The following is a 22,692-nucleotide window of genomic DNA, read 5'->3' as shown; positions in this document are numbered from 1 at the left end:
TGCAGATGCCTGAACTCACAATGGTACCCGCACACAAATCACACATTAAAAAGCTCCATCTCAGCTGAAAGGAGATCTATTTCATACTGAGCTTTGAGGAAGGAAAGAACCAGCCTCATTCCCATCTCATATGTGGTCTAACAAGCCTTAGCACTATTCATCTCCCCACTTGTTGGCATACCTCTCCTCCCACAGGCAAGATATCTTAATGCATAGTACTCCTTCTCCCTCACATACGTGTGAGAGAGCGTGTTGCATCATTCTGTTACTTTAAGGGGGAGTGGAGCAGCAAGGTTGTCTAGTTCCTTTCATCTATTGAGAGCCTTTTCTCATCTATAGCGAGAACCTCCTCAATCACCTTTGAGACAAAATCAGGCGGAAAGAGTGATTTAAGACACAATGACGATGGGTAGAGAGGAGCAGGGCTGTGTGGGAGATTGAAAGACAGGGGGGGGGCTAAAGAGATGGATCGAGGAAAGAGAAGGTAGAAAAAAAAAGAGTCAGCGGAGGGGCTGCAAGGGACCTCGCGATCCGTTATCCTAGAGAGACAATTCCCAAGAGGACCTGCCGTTAATTGGAAAAAGACATTACTGGTCAACTCCAGCTTTGTGGTCTCCCATCTACACTCCACTGGTATACTACCAAGCTGTGCTTCACTGCATGAGTTAGAGAAGCACAGGAGAAAATGTTCTTCTGAACATCCATTTCAGCAAAGGCGTTAAAGCTTTTAGAGCTGAGGGGTCGCCGAGGCACGTCTCTCTCTCTCTCTGGTAAATGGTGTGTAAAACAGGCCTGGTGATGAAAGTGGCTGTGTCCCAGAAGGAGATGATTATCTGGGGCAAATTTCACACACTGCGGGGCACTGAGTGTCCCTTAAGGATCGTGTAAGGGCTGTATAGACATTATATAGTGCTGGATGAGTATCCCTAAAGTAACGGGGCAATCATCTGGGCATCGTCCGCCTTGAATGGAAAACACACTCTTGTCCATAAATCTGGTTAAGGAGGAGCATTTATTCAAAGGCTGTAAACATGAAAAAGACAAACGATTTTTACGGTCTATTCAAAGAGCTGCTATAGTTGCTGTCTGGAGTCTAGTCTCGAATAGATCCCGGACCGAGACCTGGGAGCACATTAGGCCACAATGAATGACTCACACAAACTTACAGATGTACAGCACATTGTGAGATGAGGAAGTAAAAAATGTGACCAAAAGTCCACAGTGGGAAGTTGGAAAAGATGGAAGTGGCAGGAATCAGAGCACTTTCATCCCTAAGACATGTGTTTTTCAGACGTTCTCTTTACTTTAATTGTTGATGTTTCATTTCCAGTGTTTGGCTGGATGGAGCTACTTTGTTAGGTTTATGAATATGTGGGTGAGTGTTTGATTTAAAATACATGCATTCACTAATTAAATAATGCAGACATGAGATGTGATACATCTGCTTTATCATTTGTACTTCAAACCTCCAGCTCGCACAATATTCTCATATTCACTGCACAGTTTAAATATTAGGAATCAATTAAAATAAATCTAAGAAAGACTTAAGAAGTAGCTTTCTTTAAGCGCGCAAATGCATGTTATACTGCAGAAGCTAACCAGCAGCTAACGTATCAACCTGCAAACACAATGTGTGAACGTGAAATATTTGATGTTTGAAATATCTGGTTCACCCAGTACTATGCAATCCTATACCATAAGGCCTGGATGGCATATGGTAAACGCAGTGGTATTTATATAGTGCTTTTCTGGTGATCGCTTATTAAAAGCTTATTACTGCAGCTGTAATTTAACTGCTGACCGTTAATAAAAAAGTGATTACATACGCCTGTGTTGCCAGCTAACGAGCACAACACCGCTCCCAACACACGACCGCCAAGTGTTGAATTAAAAAGACGACTGATACATTACCTCGCTGATCAGCGGCCACGGTCGCTCAGCCTGCGCGCTCATGTCGAACAACATGTGTTAAGTATGCTTGCTAAGGTCATCAGGGTCCACAAGGTGAAAGCTGATCATCAGCAGGTATATCAGTTTACATGGAAATTAATATGCGTCACACAAACTCTCTCATGTGTCATTTTGTGTGCGTTCTACACGCCCCCTCTCTGTTTGCTTGCTTTTCACTCTGCCTGCAGTCTCCTAATGGCTCAAGTGAGGTCGTTCTTTTAGAGAGCGCACTGTTTAACCCCTGTCAGCGCATGCATGTCTTTGCATATGTATGCATACATATAAATATGCTGCATATGTTTGAGCATGCACAAAAGTGTGTGAGCGTGTTTCTCCTGTGTGTGCCCAGAGCATTTCTGTGCTGCTCTGAGCTGTGGGCTGTTTTAGGCTGCGGTCTAAGTTCAATAAGCCAGGTTTGACATACGCGAGCATTCTGTACAAACACTGTCCAGTGGTCGGCCCTGCACTCTAACCCTGCTATTATGACTGCTGCGCTGCCAGTGTGCATATGTTGCAGTAGCGGAAAGAGGAAAAGCAAGAGGCAAGAGAAAGAAAAACAGCACAAGTTGGCAAATTAGAAAAAACAAGAACAAAACCAGAGTCCAGAAGGGACAACGAGCTGCCCAGACCTAAAAATATTGTGATGTTCTTCCCCAACGACTGAATATGTTTCTAGGGTAATGACAGGGTTGGACAAAATAAATACAGAGTAAAGAAGCTGGCTCGGAGCAAGACCAGCAGGTGTCTCTGCACAGGAACAAGGTAGAGCAGCAAAGACGGCCGCTAGCAAAACCAGTTAGCGCAAGCTGAAGGTTGTGTCAGTACGTACTACCGCTGCTCTCTGTTTAGTCATCGTGTCTGATATCAGTGCCAGACAAGTCAATCCAGACAGTCGGAAAACAATGTCAGCCTCACAGATGTTTCTGAACCCACACTTAAAAAAATTATCTATTCTTATCTAATCCAATTTGCTGTTATAGAAAACAACCCGCAATGTTTCAACTCGGATCTTGATGTACTGTGTAATGAAATTCACCAAATGGAAAAAGTGAATTGGTTTAGTGGGCTGAGACAACCAGCAATGATGTTAATCTGGAGAATTAACTGTACTTTGCTGTACAGTGCCCTAATCTAATTGACCAGTGAAGGCCATTGGATAAAAGCCTGCCCTCTGTGCCTTCCACATCCTGTGAATTACTACACGTCTGACTACCATCCTACCTGCCTGCTGGCCTCTCCATCTGCCCACTCAACTAGCAAATGAAAACCTTCTTCGGCACACTGCAACCTGCCTAATACTACACTTGTCTCTCGTACACCCTACTAGGCATGTGCTGTCTCAGTGGTGGTTTTCTCATAAAGAGCTACAGTGTCAGCCTGCCTGCCTGCCAGCTTGCTGCTCCCATAAAGACGTAGGAATGAGGGACCAATCTCATTAGGGGAAGATTAGGCCAACATCTGTTTGCTGTCCCGATGCCATTGCTGCTGCTTCTGCTGCTGTGTGGCTCTGATGAGTGGTAATGCCACTGCCAGGGTATTGTACGAGCTAACGTGCACGCAAGCACACCCACTCTCCACACAATCTAAGCTGTTATGAGATACTAATCACTGCTGTCATTGGCTTGGAGTGGAAGAGTTAGCGGTGGCCTGACCAAGTTTGTGTGTGTTGTCTTTGTTCTGCTGCATGGTCCAAGCCCACAAAACAAGTCGCAAAACACCCGAGGGATATGAGTAACAGACCAAAGACAGAACCCAAACAGCTACAATGTTATGAGAGGGAGAGAGGAAAGCAACAAGTGAGTAAGAGGCAGAAGTAGGGAGGGATAGCAGGAGAAAGGGAAACACGTGAGGAGGTTAAATGTAACAGAGGCTTTATTGTTTGTGGTTCGTTGGGGAGGGAACGAGTTGAGCGAAGGAGGGGAAAGGGAGCAGGATGAGGGGAGGGGAGGGAGACAGTGGGAACAGCGCGTTGGCAGAAGCCAAAGCGTCAGGCAGACCTGCTCAGTCAGCCTGCAGAATACGGCCTCCCAAACAAGCAGCACGATAATCTGACTAATGCTGCTCAGTGGAAATCAAACAGCTATGGCACAAGATTAAACAGGCTAGGAAGGAGCAGGTCATTCACAGGCAACACACAAAACAAGCTAGGCTTGAATAGTTGTAACTTACGATTGTGAGTTACAAGTGAGTCATCAAATTCAATTCCTCACAGGAAGTTGGAGAGGTTTGCATTTTAACAAACACACCTCTTTTCCTATGACGGAAAAACTGGTGTTTATACCACACTTATGCCTGTGTTAAACTAGTGCTGGAAAACAGTCGGCACATTAGCGTAACTGCTAGCTGAAAACATGCTAGAAAAATGGCTCAATAAACAGAACATTATCAGAGTCGTAATAGCTGTTTCCCCTGTTTCCACTCTTTAAAAGAAAATCTAACTTTCAGCAATAAGCACGTTTTTGGCTGCTGGCTTATTATAAAAGAGAAAAGGCATCTTTTCAGGAACGTTAAATCACAAGCTGTCCCCCCCGTGCACTGAAAAGCTTCTCGGTAGGTGTCAGCTAAATGCTGCCAGTTGTATTTGGAATATATATAGAGGGGTCTAATGTTTTAATCACTGCTCCACTATAGCTTCTGGTCTCCGGAGGCAGCATTGAGTGCACAGCTGTCGAGAAGCACTCCACTTAGTGAGTGAATAGGAATTCAGACACTGTGTTTGACTTTGCAAGAATTGCATCAAAAATTATGGAAACTGCATGAAAACAAACTGTAAATCTGCTGCTAAGAAACACCAATGATGCACCTTTGCTTTAAAAAACAAAACCTTTTTTCAGCATCTTGAGATTTTCATTAGTGAACAGAAGACACGGTGTGATGAAAGTGTGGAGCTGGCTTTAAAACGATTATCACCGTGAAAAATGAACCACTCGAGTTTCATCTGCTTTCTCTGTTTGCAAAGGAAGATCTCTCAATCTCCTGCATTTTATCAGTCTAGTGTGAAATGTAGCTTTTAGGTGAAAATGGATGAAGTCGGACATGTTGTTGCCATGTTAACACCAAAAGCATAAAACATTTGGGAACCATAAGTAAAACAAAAAGAAGTTTTGACGAGCTGTACACAGAGTTAGCTCCAGTCACATGTCAAATCGTTTCCATTGAAACAACCTTTAGAAGGTCTGGTTGTAATGAGTGCACAGACATAACTGGTATAACTGGACTGATTTCATGGTGATGTTTTTAAACACTGTGCAGCTCCAAAGAACTTTTCTCTTCTGATTTTTAAGCAGATTTATTGGTTGGCATTTCTTTGCCTTTGATTTTTGACGGTCCTGCTGACCATATGCTGCAACTTTGTAAACTTTAAACTCTGGAAATTAAGTTTGTATTTTCATTTTTTCCTGCACCAAAGTATCTGTATAGTAAAGCATCGTACTCTGCTGTGACTCGATGGCCAACATGTACAGTATACATTGAAAGGAATGCACATATGCACATACTTCCTTGTCAGCAGCAGGAAGACAACTGGCAGATAATGATCTGTGTAGGGGCCGAGGGTTTCTCTTTTTCTCTACGTCTCCCTTTCTTACTCTTGCACTTACTCATTTTCTCTCTCCATCTTTGACAGATTTTAAGTAAATACCAGCAAACAAGCAATTATTTCTGGCAGCCCGGGCCCCTTTTCCCTTCCAAAAGACGTGGAGCAGAGGGAGAGGGGGTGGATGAAATCACCCTAACAGATGTGATTTAAATCAATATTACATTATATGTGCCTTTATTTATTTAAAAAAAAAAGTAACACAGGGAACCAAACCAAAATGGGCCCAGTGATGACTGCTGCCCTTTGCATGATGGAATAATTGCTTTTAATACATCGGGGTTTTTCATATTTTAATTTCCTTTTACCCCCTGCTTGTCTTTCTTCTGTGTTCCTGCAGGTCTGAGCAATCCCCCCGATGTTAAAATAATATCAGGGAAAAAAACGGAAAATCAGCCGAGCTGTCAGACGTAGAGTTTTAACACAAACCATCTGGTGGAATGATGGAGGTAAACAGGCGCAAACAGAGCTGGCCTGGGAGGAAGGCTGGAGCAGGGGGGTGGAAAGGGAGGCCGCTGAAGGAGGAGAAAAGAAGCAGAGATCCTGAGAATGAAGATGGGGCTGAGAGAACCTGAACTGTACAGAGTTGGAGTTATGGAGACTGTGCTGGTAGGAGTTTAAAAAAAAAAAGAAGTGGAGATTTTTGTGAGAGAGGTGAAAGGTGGAGGATGAAGAGGAGGAAGAGAGACGGATGATTGGGAGGGGAGGATAGAGAGGGTGACAAATTAAGGTGCTGCAGTGGAGACTTGACAGAAGGAGAGGAGGAGTGGGAGCGTCAAACACTCCTCTGTGTTGTAGCCATTATAACAGAAAACAGGACAATAGGAGGGCGTCTTTCCAAAATGCTATGAAACCATTCTCAAATTGAATTTGACTCACTAGAACTTCAACATTCTGCAATTAACCAACTTATTCTACTAGCTTCAACTATTGAAGCTAGTAGATATTGAAGCTACTGCTGCTGCATATCAACCTTTTTTCACTGATATCACAGGTAGACTGTATATAAAGGATGAGCATACCCACAGTGACATCAACGTTTGATTTGTTGTGCTGAAGGTGTTTGCCTTTTTGTTTGTTCGACCATGCTTAAATGTGAGGGTAGGAGCTGGGGCGCTCTCTTCCTACGCTAGCAGTGTCTAGCTAACTTGGTCAAAACCAAACGCACTCACATGACAGCTGAACAGCGTCTCTTAGTGCAACCAAACACTGAACAACACAAAATGGCACCTACCTGTCACTCTGAGGGGCCGCGCTCTTAATTATGACTTTAAGCCACATTTTAAACAGGTGAGAGTAACATAGCCAGTATTCACTCATATAGTTACTAGCTGTTTATGCTAGGATATAAACATATGCTTTAAAGTAAAGTCAATTAAACAGGAAGGGGGAATGAAAAACCACGAGTCAGAAAACAGTTGATCAGTCTTATGGCGAGGGCTAATTACTGTGTGTCCAAACATGTGCGTTTAAGAGCTAATTAGAAACTGTATTCATTCATCAACAGTGAAATGTGATTCTAACTCTTGCTGAAATGTGTGGAACTTTGCCCCATGCAAAACACTTCACGCGCACAGTGTCAGATTAGCTTGCCAACTGTGGCTAATGTTACCTGTGTTAGGTATGGTGCTAGCATCACAGATTATATGGATGGCACCACTGGCCTTCTTAACATCTACATCTGTGAAGAATGTGTCTATGTATTGCTGCAGCATAGTGTTTTAGTCTAACACAGCCTACAGAGAAGACCTCATTTCCATAATCAAAGTCATGCAGAACTATGGTGGTTAAAGCAGTCTGCATCTATTGCACTTTCCACCTTGCTTTTTTACAACAATGCATCACAGATACAGAATATAGGCAAGTGCAGGTCACTGGGCAACCTTTCAGACTCAGCAGTTAACATGCTATCCACTGGTTGAATAGTCAAGCACATCCCCAAAATGTAATATGTAGGTCGACAGGGACTGTCTAGGTTTTGCACCAAACCTCAGTGGACATCTGAACGACATTTGTGAAGTCCCCAGAGGTTCCTGCTTTAACGTCCCGAGGCCGATGTTATATTATTCTGCTGATCAACAGATTGTACTAACATGCAAAGGATTGTGTCCATGTCACATCAATCTTGCTCGCAATATGCATCGATTTAAAGAATGTGGCTCTTCAAATACTCGCAAATCTGCTAAACACCTTTTATGAAAAAAGAAAAGCTTAAAAAAATCCCCAAGTTACAAAGAAGACGTTCTGCGTGAGAATCGCTGAATGCAAATATACAGTAGGCTTGCCAGTTAATGAGCAAACTCCACAGGGCACATTTAATGAGTGATTTAACTGTGGTGATTAAAGCAGTTAATGTATAAGGATTGGCCACATTTTGCAGCCACACAGCATACTTCTTCCTGTTCTGAATGTCAGACTTGAATGTTGTGCTGTAGAATCAGTAAGCAGAAGCATGCTAACAAAAACTAACTATACTTGAATGAGAAGGTGTTCAGCGAAATAGGTAAAGAACATGTGTGACAGGACACGTGATTCATTGTGGCGACAGGGAGGTGACGTGAGTTGGAAAATGCTTCAGCAGATACGTCAGTAGTTTTTTCTTACCTTTGTTGAGACAGTTCATGATGGCAGCAGAAACATGAAGGAAGAAAGAAAAATACATAAATTAGCATTATGGTTTCACGCTCACATTTTCTCTCCTCCCTGAGCTTGGAGGCAGATAGCCGCCCACCCCTAGTCTGGTTCTTCTGCAGGTTTCCTGCTGCAAGAAAACATTTATCTGGGTAAAATAGTTCACAGTAGTGCAGCTGTAATGGAAACTTTCCCCCCATTGCGAAACTACGCAAGAAAAACTCAAAATGGTGCCACATTCTCTAAATACAGAGTACAAACATAAAATGCTGAAGTCGTCTGAAGATTCAATATTACTGGTTTAAGATAAAGAGTCAAATAAAGCCCACACTAGTTTGTGTGCCTCGAGAAAGCGCAGAGTTTTGGCTTCGATGCAGATTGAAACAGTAACTACAGGATAAACATGTGAATAAAATGTGTGAACAAATACTGGATGCAATGCTGTGAAACTGGCAACATTGAACTCATAACTTGATAGATTACTTTAACCTAGCGCAGGTTGAAATCTGAGCATTACTTCAGGTTACCACCGAGCGCATTGGAAACTAGTGACATTTCTTCATTTGGTCGCTTCTTCAGAGGTAGTTAGCAAGGAAAAAAACCATGTCAAACGGAGACGGTTCGATCAGACTACACTGCAGCTACAGCTCACTTCCCCACTTTAGGGATGACTAAGGAAACATCACTACTGCTGGCGGCATTCATCTTTCTTTTGTTGTTGTGCGTTTTTTCTGAAAAACTCAAGTGTCATTCCCACAGCAAACTTGTTAACAAAGTGACTCAGTCCAGCTTTGTTAGACTGAGTCACTCACACAGGTGCAGTTAGCCTGTTAGCCTGGAGTTACAGGAGATTTCATTCTTAGTTTAATTACCAATTTGTGGTCTGCCCTTGCTGCAGCTTCTCTGCTACTCTCTGTGCTCAGAGCTATGCTAGCTGCTAGGTTAGCATGCGCCGCTGCACTTTGACTCACAGGTGGTCCTCCAGTTTGCGGTCGGTCTGTTTGAGTCACTACAGTTTGGTACTCTATTATAACTTCATGAAATAAAATGAGTATACCGATCATACTGCTTTAATACTGGTTTGGCAAAATTATTTTTATTAATTAGCAACTTTGTTCGTGTCAGCCTTTGACTGATATTTTTATACAAGTTGCCACATTATCCTTTTTGTGCATTCTTGTGGCCATATTAATCATGTAGCAAAAAAGATTTTATAGCGATGGCCCTTGCTGCTATAAAGTTCACGGAGTACACGGAGTATAGGGTTATTTTATTGATACCCACAGGAACTCCTTCACAGTGTTTAAATTTCCACTGTAGGCCAACACAATGACAGCAACCCTCTTAGCTCCCTACTCGCAGACCATATCCACATTAATTCACATTCTTTTTGGATGACTTGAATAAAAATTTACATTATTAATGGAAGCTGTTACAAAATTACAACATCAGCTTGTGAGTGTGGGAGACCAGCACTGCAATGTAAACAGAAATGACCCAGTTTTTGCAGTGGAAAGGACACCATTATCTGTGTTATTGGTTTTAACAGACTATACAACGCCTCTCCTTGATAAAAATTTGGCACAAAAAAGACTCCAAAATCCACACATAATGAAAAGCTGAAGTAAGCAGCATACCCCTTTAGGATGTCAGCTGCCCCTCTCTCAGTGCATTACTCCTTGTGGTGGCGTGCCCCCTCTCAGGTGACACAGGAGCTGATGAGGCCTGACAGAAGGTCAGTGACCTCACTTCCTACTCTAATTGGTCCTGGGTGATAAACCGGCCCCCCGGGACACAGGGAGATGTAGGGCTCAGTGCAGCAGGAAGCAGCGAGGAGTTGTGGAGTGGGGTGAGTAACTGGGGGCCTTGCGAGGCCTCTTCTAACTCGAGCATTTGGTAATGCGCTAATTAGTTTTAAGAGTTCAACATCCCCCCTTTCTGGCCCTCACTAGAAACAGATGTTAAGCTTGAGGAGGGGATGGGGGTGATATGCTGAGACTGCCGAGATACAAATCTCCAGAACAGGAAAAGAAGAGAATGCGAGGGTTCCAACGGATCTGAGTCATTCTGCCGGGCCCCTCTCTGACAGGTGAAGCGGATGACAGTGCAATTTCACACCTCGCCGAGCGAACGACAGATTCTTATGCGTTAGCGGGGAGGAGAACAAAACATCCCCCTGAAAAGCGGCGCACGTGCCCACATGTACGTCTCTCTCACACACGGAAATAGAACGCGACATAATCTATCCTGTTAACACTCGAACCGCAATGCCCTATTCAGGTGTGTGTGGCATTTGTAACCTAAACAAAGAAAAAAGACACAACGTTGTGGGGAGGTGTGAATACACTGGAACAGTCAAAAGTTGACAGCAGGATTACCAGGAGAACGTGGCTTGCTTTGTCGGTTGAGGGGGGGGTCTGGAAGTGATCTGTAGCACTGACAAGAAAACAGGACTGTATGTACGCGGGGGTTAAAGGGATTTAAGGGGGCAAAGGAGGGGGGTTGGGGAGGTCCAGGGAGGCGCAGTTGATGTAACCTCTGACCTTTCGGCACGCTCCACGGCCTCCCAGAAGCCACTTCAAAGTGCACCCTGCATGCGAGTCCCTCGTGCCACAGAAAAAAAGAAAAGAAAAGGGAGAACGAGCAAACGAGCAAGGAGGGCGAGTTTCAGCTGACATCGCTGTCACCGAGCTGCGTGTACACTCAAAGCTAATCACAAAACAAGCACGCTGTACGTTTCCGTGTGCACGTTACCATGCACTGATGCACACACTTCTACCTTGCACCAAATCTCAATACAATGTTTCATTGTTTCATGTTTACGCACAAATATTTCAAGACTTTGTCTCGACATTCCTGTTAAGTAAAAAGAATTTTTTGATCATTGTTCTATACACTTTCCCCCAAAACTCAGCAAGACAGAAACTGTTTGTTTTTAACTCACTAGTGCAGGCCAATGATTTGCACATTATACTGTACATACGCAGTCTGTATGTGTAATGAACAAAATCCTCTGACAGGCGGCAAAACCAGAATCCAGTGACAATGACCTAAAGATATCATTTATCCACAACAACTAGCTATACTTGGATCCTCTAAACCAGCAGAAAATGACTTGCATGCTCAAAAAGTTAAAAAGTCTTTAAAAAGAAAAAAATATTTTTAAATACATTAACTTCTGAGACCACAAGTGGAATCTTACGGTGTTTAAATAAATGAAGCTGACTTCAGAAGCCAAAAACTGCAGTTCCTTAAATGACCACTCGTGGCTGAGCGCTCACACAGTGCTGTGTTACAAATCTGACATTAGAGAAGAAATGCATGAAATAGTTTTTACAACCAGTTTTGTTCTTTTTCACTTTGCCCATTTCAATAAATACTTACAACACATCTGGGGTGTAGCACTATGAGTGACATCCTCACTAACAAGAGTCTATTTCTTCCTCCAAAACACTCTTTTTCTGGCCCTGGATCTCAAAGATTTGCACATAACACATACTGCACAAAAAAGCCTCTCATCCCAAAACCACAGACCACCCTCCTGCCCCCCCAGAAGAGCATTAACTGTCAAACAACAAACTCCCATAACACCGTCATTCTCCTCTCCATTTCCCTTAGCGTGTGTGGTCTGATTACTCAGGCCTCTGCGGTTTAGCTCTGACCCAGGGAGTATTCAACACAGGCAGGGCTGCATGGGCTGATGGAAGGTTGGGGGGCACTTTGATGAGGGTGATGTGCCAGGATGAGGAAACGCGATATCATCTGTGAGCTGTCAACTTCCAGCGAGAAAGCAGACCCAGAGTGCCGTTATCATGCCAGCCCCATCGTGCCACACTTGATCCCCCAATTCTTCCCATAGCCCCATGGCTATTTCTGACCTATGTAAAAACCACCTGACAGTTGACGGGAATCTGTCATCAACCTTGTTGACTGATTGTGTGTGTACACACACTCAAACATATACATCAACGTACAAGTGCTGTGTGCAAAATATTAAGCCAGCACACATAGTGGAATTCCCTCCTGACTCTAGCTTCCAACAACAGTAGCGCACACTTCCAAGAGACTGGGGAAGAATTGCTCATTTACTTTGGCTGTGTCAGCCGACAGCAGCCACCTTGGCCAGACCGCCTCCTACTGGGTCTCTGCCGGCCTAGAAAGAAGTAACAAAGCAGGAATAGCCACAAAGACAGAGGGAAACTAGGAGGAAGCGAAGAAAAGGGGCTGGACAGCCAGTGCTGGAGAGTAGATTTACTCAAGTACTGTTGCCTCAATCTAGTGTGCACACTCTCACACTTCTGGCTCTTGCACTAAATTTTAGAAGTAAATATTTATATGTCAGATAAGAAAGTTGTGGATTAAAGTGCCCATATATATATATGTATAGTTACAATTCTGTTGTAATAGATCGATGCATGAACCGTGAGGTCAGCCAGTACTCATTTCAAACTTTTTGATGATTGCTAGACAAGAACTTTTTTGGACACAGGTTTTGTCCTTTTTTTTTTTAAACAAAGTTGTAGTTATTATTTGATTTTGCCTGTTTCACCACATAAGTATGCAAGTGAAGAGAGAAAGAGAAGCCCTGCTTACCACCTACTAACTTTTGTCCCTGTTTGTCTGCACAATTTGAAAAAGCACCGCTTCTCTAGCCAGAGAGTAAAAACACATGATGCAGATCCTCGCTGTAGGCCGGCTTATAAAAGAGCTGAGCAAGAGAGACGACAGGCTGAGAGTTAGTCTCGAAAATACAGGATCAAAATCATCATGAAAGGCAATGATCCTAATGCTATCGCACTGAGGAAGCGAGCCCAGCCGACTCCATAAACACGCTAAGAGTTTGTAAGCAGCGCTCGAGGTGAGAGTGCGTTCGAGAAGGAGCAGAGCAGGAGAAAAGATTTTAGTCACTTAGTCCTTCATTTCCTGTGAAGGCACGCTAAAGAATTCAGCAATGTGCTGCAAATGTTTCGCAAACAACTGCCGGCCATATTGATGATCACAACTGGCAACATTCCCCCAGTTGGGTTGATTCGGGCTCGACACTCAACAGATTGAGCTGTGCGAGTCGCTGTGTGCTCACCATCGCACATGTTCTAACTGTCATAGCAGTCATCTGCTCAGAGCTCTCTGCATACACTGGCACACACATACACACACGCAGAGTGAAATATTGACACAAGCTGCTGGAAGCCTGGCTATTTTGTGCAGCAAAATGCAGGAAAGGCCTCGTCTTTCCATCGTTCAAATCTTGGCCTGCATGGTTCTGTTTTGGTTCATGTCTCGCTGCTTTTCGGGGGTGAGGGGGCCTGAATGCATACCACATGCTAAACGTGCGCACTCGTGACAATGCGGGGCAGTCTGGTTAGAGGCATAGCATGCTGTTACGCAGGAATTGAGCTCGTAGGGTCTAGGGCGCAATGAGGTTTAGAGGAAACGGGTCTTCAGCCCGACCTCCAGATTATCAGTTGCTCTATAAATGCAGACCCTGGAGAATATCCCAGCGACCTATAATGACAGACACCATGAATTCTGGAGTCAATGAGCCTAACAAATGTTAACAATGCAGCCCCTCTCACTGTCGCCCTCCCCCACCACCACCCTTTTCAGCTCCCAACCACTGGGACCATTGTAGCAATTAGTATAATGAATGTGGTTTTGCTGGTAGGTAATCACATACTGTATGGTGCAGGCCCCCCTCCCCACATACAGGCGCTCGGCTTTGAATGCTTTGGTTTCATTACAGTCCTACTCTTTAAAAAAAACAAAACTCACTCCCACTTGCTTTCCCTCTCTCTTTCTCTTCCTTGCAAAGCTCGCCTCCTAACTCCTACACCCATCCTTTCCGCTCCGTTCAAATCTAAACAAAAGACACATCTGGTCTGTCTCTTACCCCCCTTTTCTCCCCTCTAGCTTGCTTTCTCTTTAACTCCCTCCTTGTTTCTAGTCTTTTTCAACTGTTTCTATCAGCATAAGAGCAGCACTTTGTTGGTGGGAAGAGCTGGGTGAAGGAGCTTTGTTAGTGGGTCAACAACTCGACTAAAGTCTGTTGCTGGAGTTCGGCTCACTGTGAAAGACAGACACTGTGTCTCACAGCCTCATGCATACAAACTCCAAACCAACTGAGTATTAATCTGACGGTGTCTCTCAGAACTGATCCAGGAGTGGCTCCTAAACTTCCAGTCACACATAAACTCAAGTATTCTGTCACAAAAACAAAACCCTGTTAATGTGAACTGATTTTCACGTGAGTAATATTTAGCACGTTTGCTAGTAAAACTGTAGTAGTTAACACATTCTCCTAACATGTGAAAGATCTGGTTCAAGACTCGGAGGAGATACAAACCCTGGGGAGGGTTGCATTATGAAGGGCGTCTGTGGATCCCTCCACTGTGATGACCTCTGATGAATAAGGCAGCAGCTGAAGGAAGCATTACTGAACTGATTGAACCAGAGTGCGTGAGTTTCAGTACTCCTGCAGAGGCAGAACCACGTCATATTCAGCAAATCATTAAAACTCTCTCCATTATTTTCAGCTTACTCAATGTGCAGCAAGTCTCAGCTACAATAGCAGTCTACTTCTGTTGGTTTCACAGTGGGCACTTGCTTGACGTTTCACAATATAGACGGGAAAAGAGCCCTAAAATGCAATCGTCATAGGTTTTAAAAATGTTTTCTGGAGAAGGGGCCAGCAAAGAAGATGAATTTAGATTTCCTCAGCCAGCTGTTTCTAACACCTGCTTTGATTTAACTGTGCACTTGATGTCTTTTGGAGTCATTTGAAACCAGCGAGATCAAGAGAAATCTCTTATTGTAATTCCTCAACCAACCAATCGGCACACATTAGCAATAGGTTTGCTTTGTATGGCTGAAATCGGCTTCTACCTACTTGAACTGTTAGTTTACCTATTTAGACAAATCATTCACCACACCGGCCTTCCTGGCATCTGAATAAGCACCACCCAACACAAAATCATGAAGTTTGTGAGTTTTGAGCACACAGGTGAGGAGCGGAACCTTAACACTGGCTACATCTGTTCAAACCGTGTCACAAGCAAAAACAGGAACAAATTTAGAACAATCGATTATCTTCTCAAAAGATAACCTCCTTCGTCCGTTGTGCCTACTCACAGCCCTCAGGGAGTCTCCAGTCTCCATCAGGCCCACTGACACACACACGCAAATGGAGCCGCAACTGTGCTGAGTAGGCTATAAAAGCCTCTGACAAGTATGTGTGAGTGACTGTTGTTCCTCAGCAGATGTCTAATAATGCACATGATTTAATGCTTTTGACCATCAAATCCACCCCGGGTTCAGGCATCAGTACCTGCCCTTTCCAGCGGGGTCACCAAGGCTCACGATCTCACTGACTTTCGCCCTTTGAGCTGTCAAACGACACCGGCTTCACATCTGGAGCCAGGGCGCCGAGGGTGCTGTTGTCATACAGCAACACTCTTCTGTTGCCTTTTTGTGTTTTCTCCCACAGCCCCCTTTTACCCCCTCAACCTTATCTCTCTTTTTCTCACTTTCTTCCCAGCTTGTTTCTCTCCGTTCCTCCATCCGTCCTTTGGTTTTATATAGAAAAACATTCCTGGTGTTCTACTCGGCTCCAGTGAAACCTGGTGCTTATTTTCAGTGCCCTAAATTGATAGCAAATGTGAGGACAGATCCCTCCTCTCCTTCAACCCCCTCCCAACCTCCTCCCTTTCTGGCATTAACAGTGAGGATACGTGGAACATTTTCATGACCATACTGAACCCTGGGGTTTTATGTTTTTGAAGGTGTTCTCCTTTTTATTTAACTGCATGTGTTTTTGTTGAATTTCTGGGGAGAGAGCGTCTGCAGCCTGAGAGTCTCCTTGAGAGCAATACTGAGTCATAGACTTTTTGTTTTTCAATAAGCCCCCCACCGCACCGTGGAAACCAAACCTGGTTAGCCTCAGCTGTCTTTACCCATAATTCAACAATCGCTGCGTGTTTGTTTTCTCGTTGTGCCTCTCTCGCTCTCTTCCCCTTCACTCTCTTTCTCTGACTCTGTAAGTGAAACCCTAACTGCTCCCCTCATTTTGATCCAGCCAACTGAGTTCTGCTGGACCAAAATGCCCTCTATTGTTATGGATGTGTGCCGAGGAGAGAAACTGAGCCTCACGGATCGTCCCTCGGTGGGTGAAGCTCATAATGGTTTTGATTAGAAAATGGGGGAAGAAAACCCGAGTCAGCTCCTTGTGAAGTCTGTTTTTGTTCAAAATTCAAACTCTGGACTTTGTGTGCAAAGGCAAAGGTGCAGCCTTGTAACTAAACTGACAAATATGACTCTTTTGCAAACCACAGGCAAATCAACAACCTAAGTAACGATGAGCTATCATTTCATTTCACTAATTTATGTCCCACTGCTGATGGTGCAACTTGTTATCCATTTGCAACTATCAATGTGTACGACAAAATGAAGAGGGGACCGTGAAAGCCAGCTGAACATGTTGTGTTCAAATCACGTGGGAGGGAAGGTAATGATGGGGAAGAGTCCGATGTTTATGACTCATGCGTGTTCACAATTTTCTCTTGGATGCTGTTCTAAATGAGTTTTCCTGCTTCAGTTTTGACAAGTGAAATTTTGAGTATTTTATTACTTAGCGCTAAGCTAATAGACGCAGTTTGCTAGCATAACCAGAAAACGTAACACTGGAACCTCCCAGCAAAATACATCTGGCTCTAAATCAAGCAAAGCAGCTCTCACAAGATTTCAAAATGTCATGTTCACATATGAATGCTTGACATTAATATTTTATATACAGTGATAGGCTAAAACTAAAAATCTCAGGGTAGCTGAAGGAGATACTTACAGCGAATAAAGACGTATGTATAGTCAAATGATCCATTGCTAAAGTAGCCAATTTCAATGTTAGCTAGTCACACTTATTATACTTTCTGCCCCCTTGTGGCCAACCGTCGCTCACACAGAGCAAGAGGTTGGTGGTATAGCTAACTGGTGGTTGTTGTGCTCTGCATGGACGGAGAGCCAAGGCTGCCTGTTTGTATTGGCCAACTTTCAGCATTCCACATGTCTTTGTGATTTTCAGCTCCCTGACCTCAAGAGACCCTCCACGCTACTGTAAGTTATACTCACAGCAGGAGCACAGATGGATCAGGAAGGAACGCTGGAATCCAATTGGTCGTTAGCTGCTTTCTAAACACACTTGCCCTAAAAAACAATACTAGCCACATTGCAGCTGCCACAGCCACAGGTCTGAAATATGAGTTGACGATGCCTCTAAATGTTCAGATCAGTGACATCTCTCTTCTGCTGTAGTTTGAGGTATAAGAAATGTGTGAGCTGGAACAGCATAATCCAAGAAGTCATGATATTAGTCTAGAGAAGGAGAATGGCTAAAGGAGCAACTCACCACTGTTTCTTGATATCAACAAATAAGGCAAATGATTCAGTTCCATAGTTATGTTTTATTCTGCAACAAGTAAAAATGAGAACAGCTGAAAACAAGTTTAGATGAGAAGATGGAAGCAGCGTGTTGAAATTCCCCACTAATGTCTCAGGCAGTGGGCTGCTTTGAGCTTCCTGTATCTTTGTTAGTAGGGCTAGTCATGGGGCTCCCTGCGAAAATGAAATTAGGAGCTCTAACAAAGTTAGAGGTGCTAATTACAGACTCACGCTAACTGTTTGCCGAGGAAAAGGCAAAGGGAAACAAACTGATTCTATCTGAACTCCAACCGCACGCATATTTGAGCGTAGCCAAGATATCACTTAATTTAATAGTGCCTAACCAGCTATGACAGCCTGTCCAATACCTGTGCACAGTTCATTCGGTAAACAAGCAGATTCTGTCACTTATGTTGACATAATAGTGTCAGTATCACCTTGTCCTGCTGCTCCACATTTGTTACCTTAAGTAGCCTAGTAGGTCATTTAAGCAACACGACGAAGAAGAGCCTGCGTGCTTGATAAACAGTTTCAGGTCAAAGACCCAGAAAAGATGTAAGCTTGTTAAGAAAACCTCAAGAAATGAAGAGAGGGTGCATGCACAAGATTACCAAGTGGTGCTGCGGTGATTAGGGTGAGAGAAGGGAGGGAAGACTGCGTTCGTAGCCAAATTAAGGAACAAGTAGTGCCTTGGGGCTGATCTAAACAGGATTTACCTGTTGCTGTCCCGAGGTGACTCGCTTCACTCATTTACCCAACAGCGCTGCAGGGCCTATACTCCCAAAGACCTCATTAATTAAGGTGCAGACATGCAAAACATTCTGTGTGTGTGTGTCAGTCTATTTGAAAGTGCATAACCACAATCTCCACGCAAAAACTCTTTCCATTTTTACCTAATTATCTAACAGCATCACCCTAAATCAGCACTCCTATAAACACTGGGGCAATTTTTTAAACATCCACAAATGTATATGTTAAGAGTTCCCCTCTAACAGAGAGGTCTCTGTAACAGCAATTACCCCTAAAGTGCAGCCGTTTGCCTCATGAAACGTGCTTGCTGTTCAATCAGTCCAGTTTATCCAACTTCAGTCAGTAGAATAATGAATTACGATCTATGACAAACAAATCATGGTGTCATAAATCCTCAAAGCCAAACACAAGTGTGGCAGGTGCAGAGATGGAGGAGTGAAGGCAAAAAATTGAACATTTTTGCCCCAGAGTGAACCAGACTTTTTGAATTTATACCTGACAAACGCAGGCCTCAACAAAACGCGGAGCACAACCATCAGCGGGTCATGGCAGGTCGTCACTCTGCTGTTACCAACCCTATTATTCAAGTAAAACCAAAAACAATAACTGTCAACCGCAATCGACAAAAACTGGGAACAAGGCCTGGACTGGCTCCAGCTCCCAGTTTCTACCTCTGCAAATGGAGACCAAGCTGTCCACTGCTACCACACACCCCTCCTAAAACATATTCCTACATCAGGGCTTTGCTCTGGGGATATGTGTCAGGATGGTTTACACTCTACAAACAAACAGGCATCCCATTGCAACAGCGAGAAAATGGATGTGGGTTTGGACACGTTGGGAGGAGGGGGGATGGGGTGCAGAGACACAGGGATAGGGGAAGGAATGAGGAAAAGAGGAAGGGAGGCGGGGCATCGCGGAGCAAGAGAGTGAAAGTTGTCATAAAACGACAATAAGAGGCATCAGTGCCACCCAGGGACCACATCAAGGCTTCTGTAATGACAGGCTGTGCAGAACACATGTCTGCCTGAATGAGGGAGTGTGTGATTGTGAGTGTGTGTCTGTGTGCTCCCTTCTGTCAGTGCTACAAAATGGCTTTGTTAACTATTTGTTTCTCAGTATGAACAAATGCACAGCACATCACACATTCGAAAGGGACACAGTGAACACACGAAACCTTTAATTTAGCCTGAACTCTGGTCTTCAGTCACTCAGACAGTGCAGACAACTTAAAAATGGCCAAACGGTCAAATAGTGCAGACAGTAAGTGAACATGGCTTCAGAAGACCCACCCTCCTGCTGTTCAAACCTTTCATTTGTGATGGGCAGCCAATCAGTTAAGTGTTGGCCTTATGTGAAGGCAAGCTAAAACAGCTTGTTACAGCAGAGGATGAACTTGGGGGCTGCCCCAAGCACCAGTGTAAGATAAATACGGTTGGTTTTTAACCATGAAACATACAGTTGCTCTAGTAAAGTCAAAGGATACAAATATGGAACAGGACATATAGATAATAGGCCTTCATCAGTTTCAGTTATACAGTGAAACATTTATTTTTACTACCAGCCATCTATTCTTGCTGCATATGGGTGTTTTCAGAGTTGCTTTCTTTTAGAGCACTGCTTTTTCTAAAACACAGCATGAGGGGAAATCCCCGTCTCCTTAGCCAGCAAATGGCCCACTATGTTCACTAGCTAGTAGCTAACTTAGTCTGCTTTTGTTATAAAGCTAGCTAATTGCATGTCCTGTAGTTACAGGTGGAAATAGGAAAACAAAAGTCCAATACTGTTGGTGTGCTGGAGTGGATTATAGGTTATATACGTGTATACTCAAAAGCATGTAAGTGTTGCTAATATTTTAACAATCAGCCTTCAAACAAACAGCATCTATCTTTGAGGGTATGCATTTATGCTATATAAAAAGAAAAACAAACACGAGTTTATGCAGAAAAAAAGAATAATTGCAAGACATTCCAAGCAAAACCCATTCCCAAAATAAAATCGGCTAAACTTCACTGCTATGTGTGATAAACAGTGAGTGTCAGGCAAGGCTGTTTACCAGAACAGACCTGGACCAAGCAAGCCAGACAGGCAGCAGTGGAGTGATGGAGGGACCTGAGCCCAGAAGAGAAAATCCTGTTCTTTTTCACAAACACCTTGTAGAGAAAAAAAGCCTGACAACAAAAGAGGCTCTGTGCTTGGGGCTATTTCAGTTAAGAGCTCCAGCCAGGACAGATCCACTGAGAGCATGAGTGAGATGGAAAGAGGGAAAGAGAAAAGGGAGCTTTATTTGGTTAACAACTTCCACGAATCAGCATGGGGGAAGAATGTGTGTAATTTGGCTCTGTTTGTTTTAGGATTTTAAATATGTTGGGATTACTTCATCACACATCTGAAGACCAACAAGAAGGAGATGGGCGAGAAACTAGAAGGAGGGAGAACCACGGGTTTTGGTGAGCTCGATTTTGGGCAACATCAAATGCGTCGCAAAGGGACGGTGGCTTCGGCAAAGCACGGTGGAAAAAATATTAGCGCTGTAAATGTTACAGTGCTTCAATCAACATCAACCAACAGCTACTGCAAAGTATTAGGCTAGAGGATAATGATGCTGGGCAGAGGTTCCCAGCTTTTCGTTACTTTCTTTGGTAGAAGTAGAGTTCATTCCTTCATCAACACCATCATTACTGCTGCGACCGCAGAGCCCGGATCATTTTCACCTTGCGAGTCTATTCGTCTGTGAAGCCATGTGACACACGCTCACGCGACTTTACTTTTATCACAAAAGTACAGTCGTTATTCTTAAGGCTCAGATCGGCCCTTCTCTGTCACATGCTCTTTTTAACGTGTATTTTTATCTTGTGTAACAACATATAAGATATCATTTCTCAGCGTTATGATCCTTTATGCATCTTGATGTTCTCCGGTTATTATCGCGGTTCTCATTGCAAGGGTTTCCCTTCATGGACAGCAACAGTTCGAGTGGATGCTTTTGGTTTCAGCACATTATATAAAATATATAATATATTAAAGCACAGATAACTTTGCATGTTGCGCTGTGGTAGCCTGGTTAAAGGGACGAGCGCTGGCGCCCGTGGTGTGAATGGTATCTCGTTAAGGTCTGTTTTACAGCCAGGCCAAAAGGGAACCTGAACGCAGATGAAAAGAACAGAAACAACAGTAAAAGAACAGACGGGGAGGAAAAAAGAAAGCAAAGATCCGAGATGCTCTCAGGGCCAAAACCGCAGATAAAAATCTAACCACAGAATGAAGGCCAGATTGCTCTAATTCACTGTCATCTCAAGTATTTTTTTCCCCTGCGTGGAAGGAGAGCGAGGTAGAGCGAGTGACAGAAACCACCCTCTATCCTCCCTCCTTTCCTCCCCGTCCTCCCACACCCATTCCTCTCCTCCATTCAGATTTACTGCTCTTAAATTGTTTGCCCTCTGCTTTTAATGGCCATCTCTAGATCATCAGCTCTTAAAATAAACACTGAGGCTTGGATTACTTTCCCTATCGCCATTCCGCTGAAGCAGAGCGAATTCGCTGCGACGGTGCCTCTCCTCCTTTACGTTAATGCTCTCTGTGTATGTTTGGGTTGCTGGAGGAGCGCCTGACATTAAAGCTGAGCAGCAGAAGAATGGAAACTCAAGTGGGGCTCAGAAGCAGGGTGGTCTGTGTCTAATAATACACCAATCAAATGTTACCACACAAAGGGCAAATAACCAAGTAGATCAGCTCCATTGCTTCTGCTGCTGCTAGAGCAATACCAGAGACACTGACTAAAAAGGCTCATTGTAATGACCGGCACCTTCAAATCACATGCAAACTGCTTCCTAGCAGAGTATGGATTTTCAAGAGAGCATACGGTTTTCTACTTTTGTGGCGACAGATTGCACCCAGTCAAAGACCAGTGAGGGGGGACCCAGTTGGGGCCTGGTTTAGCTCACTCTGAGCCCCGCACACCCCATAAAAACACTCCAAGTGCCAGTTTCCAGCAGGGTCAAGCCAGTGCATGCGCTGTTTCTGTACATGTCTGTTTGCAAATGCGCTTGTTTCTCTCCATGTGTCCATACAAGGCCCACAGGCATCAGGTGTGAAGGGGGTTCAGGTGCTGGGCGCATCCAGAGAGGACACTCATATGTTCTGCTGCAGACAGCGTTTGTTATCACTCAGCCTGCTTCTATAGTGCACATGGGCATTCGTGAAGGCGCACACACACACACACACACACACACACACACACACACACACACACACACTCTCTCTCTCTCCATTGGAATAGATAGGCAAACAACACCTAAAAGCACACTTCACACACTCGACTCCTTTGCAGTTGAAGA

The 22,692-nt window shown here is 44.0% G+C and overlaps 1 protein-coding gene across 14 annotated transcripts in view; it reads right to left on the bottom strand.

Annotated features, from left to right (window-relative positions):
• Positions 1-22,692, bottom strand: part of nfixb (nuclear factor I/Xb) — a 135,184-nt gene that overhangs the window by 62,072 nt on the left and 50,420 nt on the right. The gene's annotated exons all lie outside the window — the stretch shown is intronic.

The sequence above is a fragment of the Aulonocara stuartgranti genome (genome assembly GCF_965226115.1).
Source record: "Aulonocara stuartgranti genome assembly, chromosome: 4".
NCBI lineage: Eukaryota > Metazoa > Chordata > Actinopteri > Cichliformes > Cichlidae > Aulonocara > Aulonocara stuartgranti.
The sequence above is the reverse complement of the archived record's forward strand: the minus strand, read 5'-3'. Positions and strand labels throughout refer to the sequence as shown.